Consider the following 24,964-nt stretch of genomic DNA (forward strand, 5'->3'; position numbering starts at 1 on the left):
AAGGAACTGTGTGCCCACCCTAAGGAACTGTGTGCCCACCCTAAGGAACTGTGTGCCCACCCTAAGGAACTATTCCCCAGATTTCACCTCAGTGATGCTCATCTCCTGTTGATCACAGCTGATTCCTCAGCTCTAGCTAACCAGTACCTACTGTCCCAGTAAATCAAAGGTGTAATTTTCATACATTCTTAATTCAAATCTATCACACGAACTGCCTTCATAACCTTTAGGCACTCTCCAACTTCTTTGTGAAGTTTCAGAAGCCAGGCCTCTGCTATCTGCACTCTTTCCAGCATTCTGATCTTCTGAGCTCCTACAACAGCTCTAAAAGAAGCACTCAACGGCTTTTCCAACCCACGGTCCCAAATATTCACAAAACAGTCAAAGGCATAAAAGACCACACGGTCAGGTCCTTCCAGCAACGTCCCACTCTTTGGTATCAATGCCTGTCCTAGTTTACTTTCTGTTGCTGTGAGAAAACACTGACCAATGCTGGGCAGTGGTACCCAGCACTCCAGAGGCAGGTGGATCTCTGTGAGTTTGAGGCTAGCCTGGTCCACAGAGCCAGGTCTACAGTTCCAGGACACCCAGGAGTACACAATGAAACCTTGTCTTGAAAAACCAAAACAAAACAAAATCAAACCTAACAAAGCCAAAAAACTATTGACCAAAACCAATTTGGAGATAAAAAGGTTTATCTGCCTCATCCTTCCATCGATGGCCATTATTAAGGGAAGCCAGGGCAAGGTCAACTTGGAAATCTGAAGTTGAAAACTGAAGCAGACCATGGAGGAACGCTGCTTACTGGCCTGCTCAGCTGTCTTTCTCATACAAGAAGGCCCATGTGCCTAGGGATAACACTGCCCACCATGCACAGACCACCTACATCAATTAGTAATCAGGACAACTCTTCAGTTGAGAATCCCTATTCAGGCTAGTCTAGTTTCTGTCAAGTTGATAACAACTATCCAACTCACACTCTATTTTGCTCACCAAAACAGTTATTTTACAGACCTGTGGTACTAGACCCAGCTCTGTGTATTATTATTGTTGTTGTTGTTGTTATTATTGACAAAGACAATGGCTTAACAAGTCTGCCTTTAGGCTGGGGTCCATCTCAGTGGGAAAGCCCTTACACAGCAGGCACAAGACCCTGGGTTTGATCATCAGCAAAGAAGGAAGTAAAGGAGGAAGGACCTCGAGAAGCAGGAAAGGGGAAGAAAATCTGCTCACAGCGAAACACTGTTTATATAGAAGGAAGTGACATCTATGTCCAGTGTCAATGTCCATGCTCCTTTAACTACCTCACAGGGTTTCTAATGGCTGCTGTTAATGGCAGTGACTAACACAGCTGCTGAGGGAGGCATCTTATAAAACTCATAGCCTGCTTCTCCTCCTCTCTTTACTCTGCTCCCTGCCCAGCACGCCAAAGCTTTTCACTAACATGCTAAGTTCTCAATGACACTACTTCCAGAGTCTTCTCAACCTGGATGGAAGGTCGGAAAGTACTGAAAGTATTATCTCAGCTTCGGTTACTTCTTTAAAAACCATCATACCAAACTCTCTCATCTCTTTTTGAAATGGAAGATTGCATCTGGGTGTCCAAGAACCCAAAGGCACAAAGAAGCTCAAAGAAGCTTCACTTGTCTGCATTTCCCTTAACAGTCCCCCGAAAGTCACAATGTACAGTATTTGGTACCTAGTTCAAAGTCCAGGGTCAGAAAGGAAAAAACAAAGCAGTGTATACAACACTTCATTGTTTGAGATCTCATAACTTTGACAGAAATCCCTCAACGCCTATTAATTCCATTTTGACATGATAAATAATCCAGCCAGAGTAGAATAGTGAACTACTACATTAAGTGTGAAAGGGCAAATCCCCTGAGAGCGGGAATAATCCAGAGCAGGCAGTGAACAGTGATGGAAGAAGTGGAACACCTCACTAAAGCTAGCTTTAAAAGCAGAAGTGAAAGGCGCTGCCAAGTGCACGAGATGCCAGCATCCACAAGCACAGCAGAATCTGCAAGCAGGGAAAGGAAACTCTACTCACCTTCAAAAACCAAAAACCTATCCTTATATCTGCTGCTTGCACAATCTGCCACATAGAACTTCCTTGTTTCAGTTAGACACAGTTTGCTTTAGATTCCAACACCACCACTACCAACACACCACCGCCCTTTATAGCTCTTATTCTAGTTAACGCTCACAGACTCACCCTTTACCACACTATGAACCAACAGTCCAGTTCATCTTCATGGGTCCAGTTCCATGGTTCTACACCAAGGCCACGACACATGATGGTTCCACTTATAATTCATTACTTGCACAGAATACCCAGCATAGAACTTCACACATGGCTCATCTCTTGGAGCCACACTGCCCTGAGGGCTTTCCTGGCAGACACGGCTTCTCACTCCCTGTCTCACTCACTCTTCATTTTACAATGACAGCTCCTTGGAACAACTCCTTATTTCTCTGCCTTACAGCAGCTATTGTCATGGCCCACCCATCTCACAGAGTAAATATACTGCCAAGTGCATCAGACCTCCATGCTGATATGGAAAGCCCTCTGTCATCAAACTGATAGTTATTTCTACAGCAATATATATTTATGTATCTATACACACACATATACATGTACATATACACATAGACATACACACTGATAAAGGTGCTGTGTGTGTGTTTGTGTGTGTGTGTATTGCATAACGACTACAAATAGCACCTTAATCATTTCAAGCCTTGCTAACAAATGAATTTAACAAAAAACATTTCAGAGCTTTTTAGACTTTGGAATTAAGATTGAGAGATTCTGCCCTATCTCGAAGAAAAAAAAAAAAGATTGAGAGATTCTGTACCCATATGATGCTTTTTTAAAAAAAGCATAACTCTAAACACACATCCAATTTCAATATGCAGAGTATTTAGGGTTCTAATATCTCATTCTGTTCTACACTTGATCTTTAAAAGGCCAAGAAGCAATCCCATTTGATTCTTGCTATAGAAACACCTTCTATTTCAGGTCTACACTGACACCTCAATAATATTCTACCTGATCTAGTAACCCAACTCTGTCATTAGCATGTTTAAAAGAAAATTCTGGAGCAGAACTAACTTATGATAGACATAGTGAATGTTATATTAAAAAGAAAGGGAAGAGGCTCAAGGCCCTGAACTTGATTCTCAGTATGGAGAAAGGAGAGATGGAGATTAATGCTTAAATTAAAAAAAAAAAAAAAAAAAAAAAGCAAGCAGAAACATAAAAAACACCCCCCCCTTTCTTCACTCTCAAGAGACCAAAGCTGCTGAAATGATAAAACCATAAACTAGGCGGGAAAGCCACACCTCTCATAGCACTACACTGGATCTAGAATTCCAGAGAATACTCAGAGGGCTTCTAAATGTCATTAAATAGGTTATCAGGTATTTAGAATAGTTGAATTTAGACTACTCAGAAGTTAACCCCTTATTTTATCCACAAGAAAGGCTAATGAAGGTGTTAGCAACTGACCTCTTAAAAATTAAGCTGCAAAGAATGGAGGGTGGGAAACAGAAAAGCACAGGGTAAAGACAAGGAACCTTCATTTTTCCCACAGAGAGTACATTCATTAGTTTAAATTGATGGTGTTAATTTTAGAGAATAATTAAGAAATTTTAAAGGTACTCTGGGATTCTGGGGAGATGATGGTTCAGCAAGTAAGAAGGCTGGCTGAGCAAGAATGAAGGCCTGAGATCAAACCCACAAAAAACATAGATGGGGGCAGGCGCTTCTAACTGCACTGCTGTGGCGGGCAGAAAGGTTTTCTCTAGGTTTAGGGAGAAGACCCTGCTTCAAAAAAGCAGCAAGTGAGAGCAGGGCACAGTCCTGGGTGCAAGCACCTTTGCATACATGTGCACACTACAACCTCTCCACCCCTCTCCCGTTATTTGGGAACTCTGTATTTTTCTGTTACTAACATCAAACACTAATATAATTAAAGAACAAGTAAAGGTGACCTAATCAAGGATCCATAAAGAGAACCATAGGTTAAAGTCAGGAGTTTATTCTTGACCTACAGCTATCGATGTAAAGTAAGTGCATTCCACAGCACAACAAATCCACTCTCCAATATTCTCTGCCCCTTACTTAGTAAAACTGCCTCCTTGCTCTCTGGTGTTTGTTTTTTGAAACTGAGTTAGCTGATGTGGCTCTCTCTACCTAACCTAGGCTGGCTAGAAACTCTCCCATTTTCTGCCTCAACATCCTAAATACTAGAAATACAGATGTGCGTTGTTGAGCCTGGCTTTACTTTTTTTAAGGGGCTCTAAAACAAGGTAAGTATCAGTTTGGGTGCTTATCTAAAATCTCATTCTCTGCCCCTGTGTTAGCGCACCCCTTAAATTCCAACACTCTGAAGGCAGAGGCAGGTTTGAGACCCTGTCTCAAACAAATAATTAAACCTCATCTTCAGACATTGTCTAAGATGTTTTCGAAATAAAACCAGACAACCTTGCGCTAATGACTCGTTCCCCAACTTAAGTTAATCTCTCTGCACAGCATTGTTTTTCAAAGTCCCGAACTGTTATAGGGCTTTTTTTTTTTTTCTTTACTTCCTTAAACTTCTCCTTATCTCTAGGCTCTTAAGTTCCTTTAGGGCGACTAGCATTTTTATAAACCACACACAACCCAAGGGACTGCAAACCATCTGATTTGTCTGACCTGAGAGGTGAAATTCCCTTAACTTGTCAGAGGAACACGTTATGGTTACTAAGTACCATAAGGTGCTTTACGAAGTTCTTAACGATTTGCAATCGCTCGAGATGATCTCTTTCTTGCTGGCGTGTAGAAGAGCGAAATAAGCAAATAAAGGAAAATTAAAACAATCGTTTCCACCGACTCCGCAAACGCCCCAGGCGAAGGCTTTCCTTCTTAAGAAGACCTGGAAACTTCTGGCAACAGAAGGCAACGTCCACTCTTCTGTTGCTGGGGGCCGACCGGGCGGTGCAGGGCGGGTCCCCAGCCGCGGGGCAGGCGACCGGGTCCCCGACTTTCCCCTCCCGCGTCCCGGTCCCGCAGCTGCCGACCCCGCCTACCTGTTGGGCTGAGGAGGAAACAAGCCACGCCGCAGTCAGCCCCCGGGTCCCGTCTGTGCCTGCAGCCGGGACCCCGTCCCCCCTCGGCTCCGTCCCACCCGGGCCGGGTCCTCAGCCTCCGCACCGCGCCCACCCGGGTCCCGCGCCGCCCGGTTCCAGCCGCTCCCGCCCAGCCCCCTAAGCACGCCGCCCCCAGCCTCCTCTCCGCGTCTCCCGGCTTGCCTGCAGGGACGCCCTGAGCTCGCTCGCGCCCGTCCCGGCTGTGCCACGTTCCCGGCTCCACGACAGCACAGCGGCTCCCGGCTCCCGGCCGGCGACTGCGGAGCGGGCAGGGCGGGCGGGGCTGACAGCGCGGCGGGAGCGGCCATTGGGAGCGCCCGGCCCCTCCCGCGCCCAGGCTGGCCAGCCGCCCGCCGAGCCAGGGAGCGCACACTGTGGCAGGCGTGACTACTCCACCGCCGAGAGAGCGATGGGAGCTCCTGAGACAGAAGTCACTTCTAGGACAGCATGCTGTCCTCCAGTCCAGAGATTCCGGCCACAACTATTTTTGTCGCCAGCCAGAATCTACACTTGCGGCTTAGAAGGCAGACACTTCAGGAGCCTGGAAATATTCAGGCAGGGCCGGAGCTGAAGGAGGATATAATGGAATCTTACCCAAGGAAGAGACCCTAAAGAACCTTAACCGGGAACCTAAGTATAAAAGGACTATGAAGATCACAGGCAGAGTCCGTGGCTCTGAGTCTGTGTTTTTCCAGTATAATCAGGAGTTTAAGTATAATTTTTTCCCTTTGTTTTGAAACAAGATTACAAGAAGGTTGCAAGCGTAGTACAAAAACATTATTACCCTGAACTTGAGATTTAAGTTGCTAATATTATATCACAGTGTTCCCAAGTCCTTTCCACATAGTCATAATTAACTACCATAGCGATATTCTTTGTGTGATACATTCGGTTTCTTAGTTGTCTCAATCATGTTCCTTGTAAGTAAAGGTTTTCAGTTCCAAAATAAGTGTTCTATCTAGTTGCAATGCATATCTTCAATCTGGAATATTTCTTTAGTCTTTGACATTTACAACCTTGACAACTTTGAAGACTATTAGCCCACTGTTTTTATAGAAGGGCTTTCATTCTGAGTCTGTCTGATATTTATTCATAATTAGATTTAAACTAGATAGCTTTGAGGACTCTCACAAGTGATTCCATGTTCTTATGTGTTGGTGTTTGCTCTTCAAAAAGTTCCTTTTTCCATCTTTGTAATTAATATGTATTTTCTGAAGCTATTTTGTTTCAGGGTACCTGTGAATAACCTTGTTTAGAAATTCGTAATTTATATTACTCGATATAGAATTGTTCCACTTCATTAAGTTGATTATAGTGTTCTTACATTATTTATCTACTTACTTTTTACAATTTTTTTTATTTGTGTGTGGGCCTACATATGTATATGTGTGCCACATGTATGCAGTGCCCACAGAGGCCAGAAGAGGGCATCAGATCCCCTGGAACTGGAGTTATAGGCAGTTGTGAGCTCCCTGATGGGGGTGCTAGGAACTGAACTGGGGTCCTCTGCAAGAGCAATGAGTGTCTTTTTTTTTTTTTTTCTCTTTGTGTTGCATCCTGTACAGCTTGGTCCTAGAAACCTGACTGGGACAAGAAGAAAGGACAAACACAGGCACAGAAAAGTCGGGGTAAGGTGGGCCCTGCACATTTTATGGTTGTGAGCCTAGCCTTTAACGGCTGAGCCATCTCTCCAGCCCGGGCCCTGCACATTTTAATGGAGTGGCACCAACTATGAACCCACTAAAACATCAAAGCATGTATTATGTGCAGCACAGGGGAAAAGGCTAGTCGTCCTGAGAAGCGGTATCGGTAGTCAGCTGCAGTTGGTAGTCAGCTGCAGTTGCTAGTTTTTGCACACGTTGGCCAATCATTAGTAAACACTTGACCCAGAAGAGGACTTTGCCACTCCCATGGGTCTGAGGCCTTGGGTCCTTGATATAGCCATGTCTTTGTCGACAATACACATTCACTCAGGGCTTATCTCAGTTCCTTCCAGTTTTGTTTTGTTTATATGCACGTAGGTATGCCTGTCTTTATGTGCTCCATAGGCATGCAAGTATCCTTGGAAGTCTAAAGACTGTGTTGGAGCTTTAAGAACTGCCATCAAATGTAGTTGTGAGCTGCCTGATGTGGGTGCTGGGAACTGAACCAGGGTCCTCTGCCTGAGCAGCATAGAGCTATGTCTCCATCCCTTTCATCTCTTTTGATGATCAAATTCTAAGTTTCCTCAGGCGTAGAGTCATTCATTCTTGGCTTCTGTGTCTTTGTGTTTCGAGTTATTTCCCAACATTCTGATACTAAACATTTTAAAAGATATAACACATTGTAAAGCCTATATATACTCCCTACCTATCATCCAGATTCTGTGGCCTTTCAATGTGTCTCCCTATTCTTTTTTGTTTGTTTGTTTTTCGAGACAGGGTTTCTCTGTATAGCCCTGGCTGTCCTGGAACTCACTTTGTAGACCAGGCTGGCCTCAAACTCAAAAATCCGCCTGTCTCTGCCCTCCAAGCGCTGGGATTAAAGGCATGTGCCACCACACCCGGCGTGTCTCCCTATTCTTGACGAACCTTTACGGTGTGGCATAATTAAGATTTCTTAGGCTCACCTTGCTCCAGGCTGAATGCAGCTATTACTTGAGAAGCCTTGGTTCCTTTTAATGGATAAAGTCTATTTTGCAGCACTAGGTTTGTTTGCTGCTACTGTAGTAGCATTATTGCCTATGCTGCCTCCGGGATGCAGCTAGAAAATATTTATATATCCATACTCATGGAGCCGGCTGGTGTGCATCTGTTCACGCACATGCATACAGTTAGAGGTCTTTCTCTAACTGTATAAATTCTCAATAAGAACATAACCCTCAGGTAGGATTCTCTCAATAGGCAAAGCACCATTATAAATATTCAAAGAGGTGTTTAAACACACCAACATGGATGTTGACTCACAATGGTGAGTGGATAATTCTGAGCTGTTTAATCTCAAAGAAGGCAGTTAAACTTAATAGTACCTCTACATATGCATACAGAGCAAAGGTAGATATTGCTACAAAACATTTAACAGTATTTTACACAGGAAAGGACCACAGTTACATTCCTATTTGATCCTAAGGGCACTTAAGTTCTTTCAAAACCCTCAGTCTCTAATCAGATAAAGAAATTGAGTACACACACATAAAGTTTCTGATGTTGTTCTACACTAAGGAACACTTTGTAAAAGCGTTATTGGGGTGGGGGTGGGAGGCTGGAGAGACAGATCAATGGTTAAGAGCACTGATTGCTCTTCCAAAGGTCCTGAGTTCAATTCCCAGTAACGCACAACCATCTGTAATGGGATCTGATGCCCTCTTCTGGTGTGTCTGAAGACAGCTATAGTGTACTCATATTAAATCTTAAAAAAGAAAATTGTAAAAAAAATTTTTTTAAAGCTTTATGGTGCAGGAGAAATGGTTTAGTAGTTAAGAACATTGTGATGGTTTGAATAGGTTTGGCCCCTATAGACTCATGTGCTGGAAAGCTTGGCCCATGGGGCACATTAGGAGGTGTGGCCTTGTTGGAAGAGGTGTGGCCTGTTGGAAGAGGTGTGGCCTTGTTGATCACCAAAGGATGCAGGACTGGAACTCAAGCAGGGCAGGAAGCAGGAGCTGATGCAGAGGCCATGGAGGGATGTTCTTTACTGGCTTGCTTCCCCTGGCTTGCTCAGTCCACTCTCTTATAGAACCCAAGACTACCAGCCCAGAGATGGNNCCACCCACAANGGNNCNNNCCCNCTTGNTCACTAATTGAGAAAATGCCNNNCAGCTGGATCTCATGGAGGCATTTCCCCAACTGAAACTCCTTTCTCTGTGATAACTCCAGCTTGTGTCAAGTTGACACAAAATTAGCCAGTACAATTGACCCCTTGTCAACTTGACACACAAACACATCACTAGTAAGCCTCAACCCTTAGTTCTTATTCATCCCCAAGATCTAAATAACTTTAAAAGTCCCACAGTCTTTACATATTAAAAGCTCAATCCCTTTAAAATACCCAGTATCTTTTAAAATACAAAGTACTTTAAAATTCAAAGTCTCTTAACTGTGGGCTTCACTAAAAAACTTCCTTCAAGAGGGAAAAACATCAGGGCACAGTCACAATCAAAAGCAAAAATCAGTCTCCAACCATCCAATGTCTGGGATCCAACTCACAATCTTCTGGGCTCTTCCAAGGGCTCGGGTCACTTCTCCAGCCATGCCCTTCCTAGCACACACCTTGTCTTCTTGGCTTCAGCTCCAGCTGCCTGTACAGTGGCCTTGTTGGAGGAGGAGTGACCTTGTTGGAAGAGGTGTGGAGGGAGGTGTGTCACTGTAGGGGCGGGCTTTGAGGTCTCTATGCTCAATCTCCACCCAGTGTGGAAAGAGAGCTTCCTCCTTGCTGTCTGCACAAGGCATACGTCTCCTCCTGGCTGCCTTCAGATCAAGATGTAGAACTCTCTGCTTCTCTAGCACCATGTCTCCTTGCATGCTGCCATGCTTCCCACCATGATAAAAATGGATTGAACCTCTAAAACTGTAAGCCAGCCCCAACTAAGTGTTTGCCTTTATAAGAGTTGCTTTGGTCATGGTGTCTCTTCACAGCAATAAAACCCTAAGGTAGACACTGACTGCCTTTTAAGAGGACCCATGTTTCATTCTCAGCACACACATGGTGGCTCATAACCATGTGCAACCCCAGTGCCAGGGTAGCCAATGCCTTCTTCTGATCTCCAAAGGCACCAGTCATACACATAGTGCACAGACACACAGGCAAAACATTCGAATACATAAAATAAAAAAACCACAAAAACCTTAAACTAAAAAGTTTTTTAACTGTGAATACTTTATAGGCATGGACTCATATTTTCAAGTAACAACTTGAACATAATCCTGCTACCTCTACACAGCAATTATTTCCAGTTATTTGTATTTCTTTCAACAGTTACATATCTGTGAACTGTGATATGCAAATGGCATATCAACTTTGTATTCCTAGTTATTTCATTGCTGTTGGTTATATAAACAATATTGTACAGGTATAATATTGCACTTAATCACATGAGCCTGACAGAAAAGGGAAAAAAGTCAATTTTTATCATCAACACATTGGGGGGGGAGCCTTAATTTTTTTTGGTTTTTGTTTTTGTTTTTCGAGACAGGGTTTCTCTGCATAGCCCTGGCTGTCCTGGAACTCACTTTGTAGACCAGGCTGGCTTCAAACTCAGAAATCCGCCTGCCTCTGCCTCCTGAGTGCTGGGATTAAAGGTGTGCGCCACACCACCCAGCTTAATTTCTTATTATAGACATAAATAATTGGCAAAGACTGAAGCACACTTCAAAATGATTCTGTTATCAGCTATGATTTTTCTTTTACCTTACACCTGGTATAATGGTTAGTTTTGTCAACTTAACACAATCTAGCATCACCTGGAAAGAGAGTCTCAATGAGGGTTGCTTAGGTCAGATTGGCCTGTGGGGGATTGATTTGATCACATGTTCATTGATGTCAGATGACCCAGCATGCTGTGGACAGCACAATACCCTGGGTCCCAGGTTGTATACAAGTGGAGAACATTAGCTGAGCAGTAGGCATGCAAGCACGCAAGTGTTTTCTCCCTGCTAGCGACTGTAAATGAGATGAGCTGTTTCAAGTTTCTGCCCCTGAACTGTGAGCTAAAATAAGCCTTTCTCCCCCTAAGTTGCCTTTTTATTCAGATATTTATATGAAAGCAACAGAAAGAAACTCTGCCATGACCCTTGAGGCTTGGGTTCTGGAAGCCTGGCCAGGGTTCGAGAGGGGATGCAGACAAGACAGACACATTGACGCAGTGAAGCTGGGGTCAAGTGGGGTCTGAGCAGTGTGTTTATTAAGTACAGCAGAGGGCTTGCTGGTTCATACAGGGTCTAGTTCCAGCTCAGGATAGTCTCAGGCTATAAAAATCCAGGAAGAGGAAGGTCGACTGCCAGCCTTTACACATAGCGATCAATCGTTGGAATCTGGAGGATGTGTTGCCATTTTCCCTGAGCCTGGGCTATATGGCTCCGTGGGTAAGGGCTTTGTCAATTTCACATGGCTCTGAGGCCTTAGAGTACTCAACATGTCTGTGCCCATGCCAACGATGCACATGTACTTAGGACACTCACCCAGGGCTTCCTCCACTCCCCACAGAACTAAAGCACCAGGTTTCACATCTTATAGAACCAGAAACCAGGAGAGAGATTTCAAGAAACTAGTGGAAAGATGCCGTAAGCGTGGGAGAAGAGCGCTCTGGTCTTTGGCATGGAAGATGGGGAGGAAGTGACCCTGAAAGGGCAAGCAGCAAGGTGGAACGTTCCCGCACTGAGAGGAGGACCTGGCAGAGAGATACCTACCGTGGCCAGAGAAAGCAATCTGTTAATGGGATCCAGAGCAGACTATGGGAAAGGTTGGTGTCTGTGGGAAGTCACCAAAGTGGGGCTGAGAGGAATCAGAAAACAGTCCTTGGTCTGCTCGGCAGCTTGTTCCTGCCACAGAGTTCCTGATGGAAACCACAGGAAGCACCATCCTGTGCCAACTTAGTCACAGAGTTCATCCACCAAGGTGAAAACAGTTGTGACTCTGTTCTAAACACAAGTCAGAATCCAGGGAACAGAAAAAGATGGGCGTGGGGGGGGGCGGGGCTGGAACCGAGGAGGCCACTGGTATGGAAGGCCATTGAACACTCTACTTAGCAAACACCTCAGGCAAACTTCTGTTTACCTAGAGATAGATAGCGTAAAAATAAACTAGTGTTTTCACTCGGGATGCTCCATTCTTTACAAGTAGCAGAGAAGGCACCCCAGAAAAAAATCTTACTTACCAACTGAAGACTTATGTGGCTATGAAACTCATGACAGAGGACCATCCACTTAAACACCAAAAATGTTGGAATAACACTAAATAATATTAAGGCTCAGATAATTCATAATAAAATTAACAAATTAAGATTATTAATTTTGTCTAGCTCAAAAACTGAACTTAGTATAGGTCCCTTATAAATTTTATTTTTGCTGAGTTATCAAATGCAAAGAAAAAGTATATAAATATTACTCTCAAAATCTTGTGATTTAGGAGTGTGCTCTCTCTCTCTCTCTCTCTCTCTCTCTCTCTCTCTCTCTCTCTCTCTCTCTTTGTGATAACTACAATAAATCTTATGTTTCAGGGCCAGTGAGCTAGCTCAGCAAGTTAAAGCATTTGCTGTGCTGGCCTGACCATTTGAGTTAAATTCTTCAACCCACAGGGAAAGGAGAGAGAACAGACTTCTGAAAAAAGCTGCCCTTTGACCTCAATGCATCCACTGTGCCCATGTTCACATCCACACATACCATCATGTACATGCATACTCTCTCTTTCTAAGTAAAAATTGTAAAAATACAGGACAGTCATTGTTGTGCACACCTTTGACCCCAGCACTCAGGAGGCAGAGGCAGGAAAATCTCTGAGTTGGAGGCCACCTTGGTCTACATAGCAAGTTCCAGAATAGCCAGACTACATAGAGAGACCCTGTTTCAAAAAACAAAACAAACAAAACTCAATGGTTTTGAAGTTACTGTTTACTAATGAATATAAATCTCTCATTAGATTCTTTGGTTCTCGTTATTCTTGAAGTGGAGTAAAAATGAATTTATATTTCAAACTCCTTCGTTGCTAACAAAACTTAGGGAAAAGAACTGAATCTGGGTGCAAATATTTAACTGGCCAGTATGAACAATAGCTAAAAATGAAGTTGCTCACGGAATATGCTTACACTAATGTGTAGGCCCTGAGTCATCAGGATGAGAGAGGAAATGCTAATAATGAGGAATAGAATTATACACTATTGAATTCAATTTGCCATCCTCCAGGCTCTGCCGGAGCAGAGCACACATCCATTTACAGGCCATCCTTCCTCATGTTAAGAATGCTTTATTGGCTTGCACATTTTCTCCTCTTGCTTGCCACTCCTTGCTGAGATTCTATGAGACCAAAATCAAGAAAAGACATATTCTTACTTATTATTAATGATAAAAATATTATGATCTTTTGGTGTTAGTTCTTATTTGTAAGTCTAGTAGAGTTTTTTCAGTGAATCTATCTGGTCCTGGACTTTTTTGGCTAGATTATTTTTTATTGTTGTTTCCATCCCATTGCTTCTTATTCTCATACTTCTTTCTTTTTCCTTTTAAGACAGGGAGTCTCTAAAAGTTCTGGTTGTCCTGGGACTCACTATGTGGATCAGTCTGACCTGGTACTCACAGAGATCTGCCTGCCTCTCCCTCCCAAGAGCTGGGCTTAAAGGCATGCACCACCACACCTGGCCAATTTCATTGCTTCTTAAAGATCTGTCTAGATTGTATATTTCATCTTTGTTTAATTCTATTAGGAAATAGGCATAAAAATGCATCTGTTTAGCTTTTCCAATTTGGTAGAGCATAGTATTTTTTTTTTTTTTTTTGAAATAGGGTTTCTCTGCGTAGCCCTGGCTGTCCTGGAACTCACTCTGCAGACCAGGCTGGCCTCGAACTTAGAAATCCACCTGCCTCTGCCTCCCGAGTGCTGGGATTAAAGGCGTGCGCCACCACTGCCCAGCTGGAACATAGTATCATAATACAATATTTTAATTTATTATTTGAGAGTTTCCTGCATTATACAATGTTTTTTCATTTTACTGACCTCTACGTCCTTCTCCAATTCCCCACAGACCTCTATACCTATCTCCCTCTCAAATTCATGTCTTCTTTTTGTTTTATAACCCACCAAATCCAATTAGCACTGCATGTATGTGCATGGTTATGCAGCCATCCACTGAAGCCCAAGCAACTTACCAGGAATTGCCTAAAGAAAATTGACTCAGGGCTGGTGAGATGGCTCAGCGGGTAAGAGCACCCGACTGCTCTTCTGAAGGTCCTGAGTTCAAATCCCAGCACCCACATAGTGGCTCACAACCATCTGTAACGAGATCTGACTCCCTCTTCTGGTGTGTCTGAAGACAGCTACAGTGTACTTACATATAGGAAATAAATAAATCTTTTAAAACAAACAAACAAATAAATAAAAGAAAATTGACTCGACTTCCCCTAGTAGTAATTAACTGCCAATAGCTCCTCAGTTAGGAGAGGGGACTCATAGCCCCCTGCCCCCGTCCATGCTGGAATCTCTAGTGGCTTGATCTTGTGAAGGTCTTGGGTAGGTAACCACAATTATTGTGCGCACACAAGTACAATGTTCGTGCCATACCCAGAAGACAGGATGCTACAGCAGTCCTCCCCAGCCCTCCTCTGGTTCTTACCTTTGCCCTTCCACTTCCTCCTGCTGTGCTCCCTGAACCTTATGGGAGAGAATTGACATAGAAGTCCCATCAGCCACTTCTTCCTAGAATGAAATCAACTTGATTGGGTAATAGGATCTTGATGTATCCTTGAATTCGGTTTGAAAGCACTTTTTTTTTTTTTTTGAAAATGTGCATGTCTGTGTTCATCAGGAAGTTGATATGCAGTTTCCTTCGTTTTGTTGTATTCTCATACAATTTTGGTATCGATAGACTGAACGTGGTAACATTCCTCCCCTTTCTGTCTTCTGGAACAGTTTTTTAAGAGGAACGCTGTCCTTGCCCTTCTTTACGTGTTTGATGGACTCCATCCAGCCCTAAGATCTTATTCGTGGAGATAGTTTTTTACACAGCTGCTTCACTCTTGTTCCTTGTTATAGATCTCTATAATCTGTCAATAGCCCCTGAGTTTCTACAGATTTATGTGCCCTGCAATTTATCCATTTTTCTAAAATTTTCAGCTGTTTTGAATGTTTGTTTTTCTTTTCATTTTTTATTAGTTTTAAAAGTTAGTGGGCAGAGTAATGGGTTTATTGTAGCATTTTCACGAGTTCTTCATTCTAGTCATTCCTCGTCTGCCCTACACCAGGCCCGTTCCCTGCCCTGCTCTCTCCTTCCTTAAAATTCTCCTTCTTTCATTTTGCATGGATTCCCTCCTCCCTTAAGATTTCCTTCCTTTTTTTCATTGTCCGCTTTCTAGCTCCATGAACTACACACACACACACACACACACACACACACACACACACATACACATACATGCACACAACACACACCCACACCCACACACACCACACATACCACACACACACACCACACACATACCACACACACACCACACAAATCTGCATGTGAAAGAAAACATGGAACTCTTGTGTTTCTTTTTTTTTTTTTAAAGATTTTATTTATTTTTTATATGTAAGTACACTGTAGCTGTCTTCAGACACTCCAGAAGAGGGCTTCAGATCTTGTTACGGATGGTTATGAGCCACCATGTGGTGGCTGGGATTTGAACTCTGGACCTTTGGAAGAGCAGTCGGGTGCTCTTACCCACTGAGCCATCTCACCAGCTCTCTTGTGTTTCTATAACTGAGATAGTTTGCTACATGATATAATCATTTCTAGATTCATCGATTTTACTGCAGATATAATGGTTTATTTCCTATAGTGGCTGAATAAAATCCCATTATTTATATGCACTACATTACCTTTACCACTCCTCTGTTGGCGGACATCTAGACTAGCCCTGCTCCTTATTCACTGAAAACACTGCAGACATTAAGTGTGGATGTGTGAGTTGGCTCATTTGGTAGTTATGTTTCAGTTTAGTCAGAAACCTCCATCTTGATTTCTGCCAGTTTACACCCCCACAAGAAGTAAATAATGACTCCTCTTCTCCATATCCTTGTGGGCATTTGGTTCTTTTGTTTGTTTTGTTTGTTCATTTGGTTTGGTTTTTCAAGACAGGGTTTCTCTGTGTAGCCCTGGTTGTTCTGAAACCCACAGAGATTCACCTGCCTCTGCCTCCCAAGTGCTGGGATTCAAGGCATGCACCACCACCTCCCAATGTGTTTTGTTTTCTTCTTGGCAGGCAATCCAGCTGGGGTGAAAGAGAATCTCGATGAAGCTTGAATTTGCATTTCCCTGATAGCTGAGAATGTCAAACTCTTTGCCAGAGTTAATTGGCCATTTGTGTTTCTTCTTTTGAGAAATATCTGTTCAGTTCATTGTTCCATTCACTGAGTGAAGATTTGTTTTCTTAGTATTTGGAATAAATGATCTTAAATGTTCACCAAGAAGCCTGTGGACTTCAGTGGAACCTGTCCTAGAACTCACTCTGTACACCAGTCTGGCCTCAAACTCAAAAATCTGCTTGTCCCTGCCGCATGTGCCCACCATGCCTAGCATACACTTTATTCTTAGAGTAAACTTAGTTGGATCCGAAAGGTTCTAGTATGCCATACTTTCATGTGCATGGACTCCAGGAAAATGTAACTTTCTGATTCTCCAATGACCACTCAATTCAAGAGTATATTTTTCTGTCTCCAAGTATTCATGGAGTTCCTGTAGTTTCTTTTGTTATTTCTAGTTCATTCCACTATACTTCAATAAGATACAAGAAATTATTTTTATTCTTTCATAATTGTTAAGGCTTAATTGGTGGGCCAGAATGTTATCTATTCTAGAGGGAGTGAAGTTCTGGCCAGTTTGTGTGTTGAGCATGGCTCTGGCAGGCCTTGCCCTTCCCTCCCATTTCCTCTGCCTTTCTAAAAAACCTTTGATTACATTCCTAAAGCTAGCCACCAAGGTCTATTCCCTTATTTGGTCACTTCCTCCTGAGGCTGACTATCAAGGTCCAGCTATCTAAGTATTGAAGTTTAAATTTAAACGCTTCATCCTAACTTGGGGTTTCCACCTTGTACCTTCATAATATGCTTTTTTTTTTTTTAGATTTATTTATTATTATATATAAGTACACTGCGACTATCTTCTGACACACCAGAAGAGGGTGTCAGATCTCTTTATGGGTGGTTGTGAGCCACCATATGGTTGCTGGGATTTGAACTCAGGACCTTCAGAAGAGCAGTCAGTGCTCTTACCCGCTGAGCCATCTCACCAGCCCAATATGCTATTTTCCTATGTGCCAAGCCTGTCTTCTCTCTATCCAGAGGCACTCCTTTGTCCTCTGAGACAACTACTTCTGCTCCTCTCCTCTGTTCCACTCCACTTCATCCTCTATCTCCTGTATTTGTTCTTTATTCTGTGGTTTCTGGCTCTCTGGGGCAAATAAATCTCCTTTGTGTTGAGAACTTGGTCTTGGGGGTCCTGAGCCAATACTTTTCCATATTTGTTGACTGTGTCAAATCTGTTATAGCTACATGTTAAGTCCACTTGATCTGCACTATAGTTTAGTGGAAGTTTCTTTGTTTTAGGTATTTAGATGAGAATAGGGTATTGAAACCACCTTTTGTTGTATTAGGACCTATCTGAGTTTTTATTAGTGTTGACATATATTGAGAGCCCCAACAGTGTATGTGTACTTATAATTGTTACATGAATTCCTTTTTTATTAATGCAAACAAGCTCCTTTATTTTTCCTCAGTATTGCTTCTCAGCCTTTTGGCTAAGATCAAGTGTAGTATTTCTCCTTAGTAACTCTGGCCTGACCTGTACTTTATCAGGTCTCAGAGTAGCCATGTTGGCTTGTTTTCAGTGTTTCTTCACTTGATAGATTGTTTTCATCCTTCTACCCCCTGTGTGTGGGTTCTCTGGAGACATTGAATAGATCTAGTTTTCTTAATCTAATCAGCTATTTCTTTCTGTTGGTGTCCTCAGGCTACTTAAATGTAAGGCCATTTCTAAGGGGGTGCTTGCTGATTCCTAAGATTTTGTTGGATGGTGAGATTTTCCCTTTGTTGAGTGGTTACTGGGTTGATTTTTCTGTTCTCCTTTGTGAGTTTATTTATCTCCAGAAAGTCACTCTTTGCTATGCTCTTGTGACTGAGAGCATCTCTCTTCCTCCTTTGTGTAGCATTAACTGTGTTCTGCAGTGCTGTGTTGGGAGCAACCCTGTTTGAATTGTTAACTGCCTTGTCAGCCATTAGTGCTTACTTACAAAGTCTTGGTCTTAGTGGAAAAGTACTAGCTTAGTTGAGATCTCTGTGGGAAAAGTTGAGACCTCTATGGGAAAGTATTAGCCTAATGGAGAACAAGTAGCGATAGATCTTAAAACTCAGGTAGAACAAATAGCTATAGATTTTAGTGGATAGGTACCTAGCAACCTGTTCTGCTCTTTCTGTATCTAGCCAATATCCTGCTTTGGGAAACAGGTGCATTCCTCCAGAAACAAAGCGATTCTATGTCATTCCCCCTTCCCATATCCTGCTTCTATTGGGTATAAAACCTGCCTGGGAAAATTAAAATTTGTCAGCTTGATCAGACTTTTTTTGACTTGCTGTCCGTTCTTTGTATTTCTTGTTCCCTCATTCTCTTCCAGGTGGTCCCCCAGTCCTCGTTCACCATCCTGGAGGTCGGGACAGTGCTGGTTTGGGGGGTCACAAAATGTGTTAGCTTGTGCCTGCTTTGAAGTGTTCTTGTTTCTCCATCAATTTTGAAAGATAGCTTCATTGTAGTTAGGAACTCTTGGAGGCACAAACTTTACATCAGAAGTGGATGGAGGGAGAAGATCTCTAGGACATCCCAGAGACCTGGGGTGGGGGAGGCCCCCAAGAGTCTATGGGGGTGACTTTAGCTGAGAATCCAAGTAGTGGGCATATGGAACCTGAAGAAACTACTTCTTGTATCCAGGAAGACCTCCAGTGGAAAGATAAGGACACCAACCCACCCACAAAACCTTTGACTCAAAACTTGTCATATCTACGAGAAATTTAGGGACAAAGGTGGAGCAGAGACTGAGAGAATAACCAAACACTAACTGGTCCAACTTGAGACCCATCCCATGGGTAAGCACCAATCCCTGGCACTAGTAATGAGATTCTGTTGTGTATACAGACAAGAGCCTAGCATAACTGTCCTATGAGAGCCTCCATCCAGCAGCTGACTGAAACAGACACAGATACAAACACAGATACCCACAGCCAAACAGTGCAAGGATTGGGGAGTCTTATGGAAGAGTTGGGGGCAAGATTGAGGAACCCAAAGAGGATAGGAAATCCACAGAAAGACCAACTAACCTGAACCCTTGGGAGTTCTCAGAGACTGAAAGACCAACCAAAGAGCACACATAGGCTAGACCTAGGCCTCCCTGCACATATGTAGCAGATGTGCAACTCTGTCTTCATGTGGATCCCCCAACAACTGGATCAGGAACTGTCCCTAAAGCCGTTGCTTGCCTGTGGATCTCATTTCCCTAACTTGGCTGCCTTGCCTGGCCTCGGTAGGAGCGGATGTGCCTAGCCCCGCAGAGCCTTGATGTGCCAGGATAAGGGGATACCCGGGGGGGCCTCCACCCTCTCAGAGGAGAAGTGGAAGGAGAATGGGGGGACCAGGAGGCAGAGATAACAGTAATTGGAATGTAAAATGAATAAATTAATTAATGGAAGGAGGCCTTGAAATATACTTTGCTGGCCTTGCAGATTACTGAAGAGACATCTAGTGTTTCTTCCTTTGTAAGTTGACATCTTCCCTTCATAGTTTTTAATATCGTTTCTTTGTCTTGTCTTTCCTTTGTCAAGAGGTTCTTTTCTGTTGATGTCTGTTGAGGATTCTTAATGCCTCCTGTATTGGAATGTCTACTTCTTGTTTCAGGTTTAGAAACTTGTCTGCCATCATTTCATTGAGTGGATTCTTTCTGCCTTTAGTTTTATCTCTGCTCTTTGGATTGATAGTATCCCAGGGTTCTTGGATAGTGCCGACATCTTTTTCTTTTTTATAGACGTTTGAGTGTAGTACTTCATCTGCCATGCCCTGTTTTTATTTGCATCATTGAGTCCTTGGAAATTGGAGACTGTCCGATAACTGCTCTGGGGGAGGGCAGTTGAATTTATGAACTCACTGCATTCCTATGGTTTAGGATGCTGTTGAGTCTGTTTTGAACAAGTGTCTGATGTGCCCCAGAACTGTCTTCTCTTTACATGTTTATCTTCTTACCCTCTGTGTGAGCCAGGAGCCTATGCTGGATACATTTAGCTTTGCAGTGTTGCCTGGGCACGTTCCCTTCTCCTCCCAAGACTCCCCAGATAGTACTGGGGTGATGTGGCTAGTGCCTCTAATGGGGTTAGTGATGGAGTAGGGATGCCTATCAAATACATTGCGAGTGTGGTATGCACAGAGGACCTGTCTTCTTACTTTTAAGATCTCCTGAGTACCAATCACCTGATGAGAGGAGGATGCTGCAATGTTAAGTCAAGCATTGGGACTTTGGGATTTGAGCGCTCTACAAGAGATAGCAGGCTCCAGAGGTTGATTCAGGTTTAGGGATATCAAAGTACTGAGTAGATGAGACCTGCTCCCAGTCATTCCCTACACACTTCATTGCCTGGGCTGAGCATCCTGCTGCACATACATTTTGGCTTTCAGTTTGGAAGCCAGTCAGATCTGCAACACTGGCTCCCAAGTTTCTCATCTTGGGCTCAGGAATTTCAATCGACGCTCTCTGATTCATAGTTGTTCCCTATTCTCGGGTCCCAGTGCAGGTCAGTTTTGAATGAATAGGGACCCTTTCGGAATGGTGACTGCTCACTGCCCTCTGAGTCATACTGGGTGACAAAACAGGATTCCTCTGTGCTGCTCACCCGTCCGACAGAGGAATCACTGTCTCAGCGAGACTTGAAGCTGAACTTGAGACTTTAGAGGGATGCAGGCTGGCTTTCTTTCTGGTTTACCTTCTAGATAAACCGTCTGTTCCCCTCTTCCCGCCAACAACCCCCTTCTGACTTCTAAAATGCAGCAGGCTTCTTTTTTTCCTCTGTAGCCCGCTAGCTCCTTGCTATTTTCTCCTTCCTTGTGCAGTCTGGTGTGAGAGGAGCTGTTCAATGCTGTTTTCCTAGCCATACTGGCTGATGTTGTGTGCCAACTTAACATAAGCTGGAGTCATCAGAGGGGAAGGAGCCTCCGTTGAGAAAATGCCTCTACGAGATCCAGCTATAAGACATTTTGTCAAGTTGGTGGTGTCATCCCTGGCCTGGTGGTCCTGGGTTCAATAAGAAAGCAGGCTGAGCAAGCTATGGAAAGCAAGCCAGTAAGCAGCAACCTCCACGGCCTCCGCATCAGGTCGTGCTTCCAGGTTCCAGCCCCACGGAGTTCCTGTCCTGACTTCCTCCAATGATGGGTCCTCCACCCACAACCCCCAACTTGCTTTTCAGGCATGGTGTTTCATCCCAGTAATAGAAACCATAACTAAGACACTAGTGTTCTGCTTCTTCTACTCTGTGACCTTAATGCACTGCCTGACTGCCAGTCACCGAGCTGGGATCAGCACAGCCATCTGCTTTTGCCAGTCCTGCTTCTGGACTGCCAAGAAATTCTCTGCGTTATTTATAGCATAGCTTCAGCTGGTTGGCTGGCTCACCTGTATTTCACAGTGGCTGCGCCAGATACTCACTTCTGGTCTCCCACTAAGACCTCACTCCCACTAGTATCCGCAGAATTGAGGCTTTGTTTTTGTTTTCCCAGGAAAAGTAGAGGGTCTGATGTCTGAACCTGTTATTAGGAGCTCCCTGCTCACCCCACACTAGCCATCCTCTCCCGCCATCTCAGAGGATGCTCCAAGTTTTCCAGGATCATCCCTCCATCTATGGGTATGATAGAGTTTTTGTTTTGTTTTGTTTTGTTTTTTGCTTTATGGAAAATTTATTGCAACTCTCCAACAGCGCATTACTTTTTCTTTTCAACGTCTTGCTCTGCAGCTTCCTTCGCCCTTTTNGNTCGGATGCCAAAGAGTCTGGCATTGGCACGGGCCATTCGGAGACTGGCAAAAGCCTTGAAGTTCTTCTCTTCTTCTGTGATGACCCTGGCCTTTTCCTTTTTGTACACATTCCGGATGGGCATCACGGGTCCTGTCAGCTGGGTGGCCAGCTTAAGTTCTTCAGCAGACCTGTCTCCCTTCTTCGGAGCAGAAGGCTTCTTGGGGAACAGGATGAGCTTGGAGCGGTACTCCTTCAGGCGCTGCACGTTGGCCTGCAGTGACTCCGTGGACTTGTTTCGCCTCCTCGGGTCTACAGAGATGCCGATGGTGCGAGCCATTTTCTTGTGGATGCCAGCCACCCTCAGCTCCTCCAGGCTGAAGCCCCTGCCAGCCCGGACCTTGGTGTGGTATCTCACTGTCGGGCACCTCACGATGGGCCTGATGTGGCCGGATGCGGGGCGAGGGGCGATGCGACTCGCTTCTGCCTGCCGGGCCTTGCGCCTGCGAATCTTGCGCGCCGGCTGGTTGAACCAAGCGTCCACTCGCTGCTGCCAATCCTTGTGGAAGTGGGGCTTCAGGATCATGCCATTCCGGCTGGGCGCCATGGCTGCCTCCTATATATATGATAGAGTATTTTCATCCACGTTGCCTCTGCTCTTTAAATTTCTCTTACTTACTCCTCTTCTGAATGGATGCTCGTATTTTCTGAATTTTAATTTTTCTACTTTATGTGTATGGATGTTTTGTCTGATATATGTCTGTGTGCCATGTACACACTTGGTGCAAAATGAAGCTGTTGATCTCTTGGACCTCAAGTACAGCAGTTCTGAGCTGCCATGTGGATACCAGTAATTAACTGAACCAGGTCCTCTGGAAGAGCAGCCAGTGCTCTTAACCACTGAGCCATCTCTCCAGCTCCACATCGTCTAAATTTAAAATACTGCCTTCTTAAAGACTGCTGGTCTCTATTTTGTTCTTTTATTTCTCCCTTCTTCAAAAAGTTATCTATACCTATAAAAAATTGCAAATTTCCATTAACTGCGAAGATATTTGTCTTCTATAATTCTAAGAGACTTGCATTCAAATAATGTTCAAAGTGACCTCCTACTATCAATCCAAGCATCGTGTTTTCCCCTCCCCTCTCTCTGTCTCTCTCTCTCCCTCTCTTCCCCCCACCCCAACTGGACAGTGAAGCCAGTCACTCGAATGTAAGACAAGTGCTGTACCACTGAACCATGCCCCCAGCAGGACTTTTGTAATTTATTTTTTAACAATCCTGTCTTACTTGACTCTTCAGTGGATTGGATTTTTTTCTCCTTTCTTCACATTTTTTTGGTCATTCTCTTGATACAGCCATTTAGCTTTTTCTTATTCACTTTGTCTACTATCTCTTGACTTACATCTTATGCTTGTTTGCCTTTTCTAGCCCTGATAGGAAGGCTTTGATGAAGAGATTCCATTTGGGATTAAGTGTTTAAAGTCTCTCTCTCTCTCTCTCTCTCTCTCTCTCTCTCTCTCTCTCTCTCTCTCTCTCTCTCTCTCTCTGCACATCCTCTACTCGTGAGTCTCTGTGTTAATTCCTGTCTGCTGCGAGAAGCAGCTTGTCCATGTGGGTTAAGCTAGGCACTGACATACTGGCATAGGAGTGCGTCATCAGAAGTAACTTTCTTGCTAAGTTAACAGAATAACAGTAGTAGGTGTTTCCTGAAGCCCATGATTTATCTAGTCTCAGGTTCTTGCCCACTTCACCAATGTCAGGTTTGGATTCCATCTCATGGAGTTAGTTAAAAATCCAATTAGACGCGGTTGGCTATTCGTATAACATCTGTACCTCTATTGCACCAGGATATTTTGCAGGCAGGTCACTGTTGTAGTCCCTGGGACTGCAGCTAGGAGATGTTTATGATTTCTTTTCTTCCTCAGTAGCATGCAGAATACCTTCCAGCACTAGAGACACTAATTAGCAGGCCTGATGCTTCTACTCATGTACAGCTAAACTTCTCTGTGTTCTCTAGCATGTAGAAATGTCTTCAACAAGGGTCTTTTATCGTCAGGTGTAAAGAGTAACCAGTAGCCTTGACAATAGCCTGTGATGTGTGGGTGTTTTCATAAGGCCCCCTTGGACAACCATTCAACAAGTTGCAGTCCATTCCTGGCACTGGGAGTTTTACTTGGTGGCATAACATGTCTAGTTGGTGCACTGTCTCTCCTATTATTTGGTAACTCCATTTAGACCACTTTCATATATGTATAGATTTTAGGAAGCTTGTACAGTAGTAGGTAGGCCATTTGGAAGAACATATGGAAACACCCATCTTACTTTTTTGAGCCAGGAGCTTGCTGAGTCATAAGCCCCACAGATCAACCTGTCTCCAGCTCTCCAGAGCTCCAATTACAAGGGCATCACCATGTCTAGATGTTTTTTAAGTGGGTTCTAGGAATGGAGCACCTTAAGCACCTCATAGAATGAATGATTTCCCCATCTTTCTGAGTAGTAATTTAAACAATATTCTGAATCATATGTAGAGTAAAAATGGCCCTGACTTACAATGGAGGAAAACACTGTCTGATGAAAACACGGTTGAGAGCACAAAGTTTAATAATTGCTTAAAACTATCAGACATCATCATCATCTCCTCTCTTCAATTTTGTTCCTTTTCCTTCTTCTTCTCTCCTCCTTTTTAAAGACACAGTCTCACTACATAGTCTTAGCTTAGCTGGTCTAGAACTTACTTTGCAGACCAGATTATCCTCCAGTTCATAGAGATTCATCTGCCAAGTGCTCAAATGAATAGGGAGGGTATGCAGCACCATGTCCAGCCTAGATATTTTGTTTTTCACTTATAAACAGAGTTTTAAACTCGCCATGGCTTCTGCTGAGACCCAGAGAAGAGAAGCCATGCTTTGTGTTTGTTTGTTTTTAAAGAGAAGGAAGGAGAAGAGAATGAGATAGTCAGCAGTGGCCAAGGAATGCCGGGAAGTATAGTGGGCGTGGCTGGTGTGTGGCTGGTGTGAGCAGTGGCTTAGTGGGCTTGGCTGGTGTGAGCAGTGGCTTAGTGGGCGTGGCTGGTGTGAGCAGTGGCTTAGTGGGCGTGGCTGGTGTGAGCAGTGGCTTAGTGGGCGTGGCT

At 43.8% G+C, this 24,964-nt stretch overlaps 1 pseudogene; it reads right to left on the minus strand.

The window, feature by feature from the left end:
• Positions 1–21,761: 21,761 nt before the first annotated feature.
• Positions 21,762–22,449, minus strand: LOC110324766 (annotated as a pseudogene).
• Between the last annotated feature and the right edge of the window lie 2,515 nt (positions 22,450–24,964).

This window comes from Mus pahari, chromosome 7 (assembly GCF_900095145.1).
Source record: "Mus pahari chromosome 7, PAHARI_EIJ_v1.1, whole genome shotgun sequence".
NCBI classification, from domain to species: Eukaryota; Metazoa; Chordata; class Mammalia; order Rodentia; family Muridae; genus Mus; species Mus pahari.